Source organism: Penaeus vannamei, chromosome 39, assembly GCF_042767895.1.
Source record: "Penaeus vannamei isolate JL-2024 chromosome 39, ASM4276789v1, whole genome shotgun sequence".
In the NCBI taxonomy this organism is placed as follows: Eukaryota; Metazoa; Arthropoda; class Malacostraca; order Decapoda; family Penaeidae; genus Penaeus; species Penaeus vannamei.
In genome coordinates this window covers 8,831,641-8,834,140 of record NC_091587.1, presented here as the reverse complement: position 1 = coordinate 8,834,140, position 2,500 = coordinate 8,831,641, and the positions used below count along the sequence as shown (strand labels likewise).

General features: G+C 40.4%; 1 protein-coding gene across 1 annotated transcript in view; it reads left to right on the top strand.

Annotated features, from left to right (window-relative positions):
* LOC113825081 (uncharacterized) overlaps nucleotides 1–2,500 on the top strand; it is a 332,231-nt gene that overhangs the window by 283,766 nt on the left and 45,965 nt on the right. The window lies entirely within an intron of this gene.

Below are 2,500 nucleotides of genomic sequence, written 5' to 3'. Positions count from 1 at the left end.
CTATATCGTCATTGCTGTAAGCATAGTCTTCATTTTCTCATTTCATCTCAAGAACATCTTTAAAGTATTAACATCAGTGACAGCAAGGTCTGCCATCAGCACCATCGCTGCCATTATCACCACCATCATCACCATCACCATCATCATCATCATCATCATCATCATCATCATCAATCATCATCATCATCATCATCATCATCATCATCATCATCATCATCATCATCATCATCAATCGTCATCAAATCATCAAGATCATCACCATTACCATCGCCGCCATCATCACCACCATCATCATCACCACCATCATCATCACTACCATCATCATCATCATCATCATCATCATCATCATCATCACTATCTTTACCACCATCATCACCACCATCATCAGTATGAACGCCAATGCCTTTCTTCTTTCCGTTATCACCATCTTCATCATCGTCACCGTCGATCTCTTCCTCTTCCTATTCGTCGTCTTCTTTTCCTTCTTTGTCTTCTTCTTTATCTAGATGTTCCTCTGCTATTGATTATTATTATTGTTATCATTATTATGTGTTTTTCACTCTCTCCAATTCCTCTTTCTCCTCCTCCTCCTCCTTCTCATCATCATCATCATCATCATCATCAATATATGTAGATGTATACTCGTGTGTGTGTGTGTTTGTATGTATGTGAAGAGGAGGAGAAAAGAAGAGAAAGGGAGGTTGAGAAGAAACGATGAGAGAGTAGGAGGAGGGAGAGGAAGAGGGATGAAAGAGGGAAGAAGCAGAGGGAACGAGGAAGGTGGAGAGGAGAAACGAAGATAGGAGAGGGAAAAGAGAGAGATACAAGGCAGGGGAGAGAGAAAGAGAAAAGAGAAGGGGAAGAACAACAAGAAAAAGGAGGAGAGCAAGAACGAAAAGGAATGTGAAGCGAGAGAGATGGAGAATGAGAAAAGAAAAGAAGAGAAAGAGAAAGGAAGCAACAAGAGAAAAACAAATTTCTATCGTAAACTTGAATCAAATTATCATTTTTTTTATCTGACTTCCTCCCCCTTCCCCTCCCCCCACCCTCCCCCTTGCAATCCCGAGAGAAATTTTGGAAACAGGAATAAGGCGATTTTGAGAGAACGCCGAAATGATAGCGATAAGAAGAGAAATTCCAGGAAGACTTTTTTTTTTCTTCCAACTCTGAAATAGCTCTAGAACTTTGGGTCAGTTTAGATATGTATTTATTTTATGCTTTAGAAACTGATGTGAAAAGAGAGAGAGAGAGGGGGGGGAGGGGAAGAGGGAAAGAGAGAGAGAGAGGGGGGGGAGAGTTAAAGAGAGAGAGAGAGAGGGGAGGGAGGAAGAGAGAGAGGGGAGGGGAGAGGAAGAGAGAGATAGAGTGACAGAGACAGAGAGGGATGTAGAGAGAGTAAGAGAGAGAGAGAGAGAAAGAGATATCAGACAGACAGATAAAAAATAAGGAAGAAAAGAAAACATTTAAATATATATCCCTCTCCCCCCACCCTTTTTTCTTCTTCTTCTTTTCTTCATTTTTTTTTTTTGTTCTCTTCTTTTCTTATTTTTTCCCACGAAATATTTTTCAACGAAATATTTGCACCGCTTTTGATTCGTCTTTCCATTTTTTCCGGTTCAGTTCGCGGAGGAGACAAAGCCGAGTTTTTTTTTCGCGGTCTCTGATTCCCATTTCGCGCCAAAATTCAATTTCTTGTTTGTTCGAGTTTGCTCTTTGAGACGAACGCGTTGTGGTGAGGATTGCGGATAGATGGATAGGTGGATAGAGAAAGGGATAGATAGATGGATAGGTGGATAGAGAGATGGATAGGTGGATAGAGAAAGGGATAGATAGATGGATAGGTGGATAAAGGGATAGATAGGTGGATATGTGGATAGATAAATGGATGGATAGGTGGATCGATAAAGGGATAGATAGATGGATAGGTGGATAGAGAAAGGGGTAGTTAGATGGATAGGTGGATAGAGAAAGGGATAGATAGATGGATAGGTGGATAGAGAAAGGGATAGATACATGTATAGATAAATGGATGGATAGGTGGATAGATAAAGGGATAGATAGATGAATAGGTGGATAGATAAATGGATGGATAGGTGGATAGATAAAGGGGTAGATAGATGGATAGGTGGATAGATAGATGGATAGGTGGATAGAGAAAGGGATAGATAGATGGATAGGTGGATAGATAAATGAATGGATAGGTGGCTAGATACAGGGATAGATGGATAGGTGGATAGAGAAAGGGATAGATAGATGGATAGGTGGATAGAGAAAGGGATAGATAGATGGATAGGTGGATAGATAAATGGATGGATAGGTGGATAGATAAAGGGATAGATAGATGGATAGGTGGATAAAGGGATAGATAGATGGATAGGTGGATAGATAAATGGGTAGGTGGATAGATAGATGGTTAAGTGGATAGATAGATGGATAGGTGGATAGATAGATGGATATGTGGATAGACTGATTGGTAAACGGATATTAAGATGGACAGGTG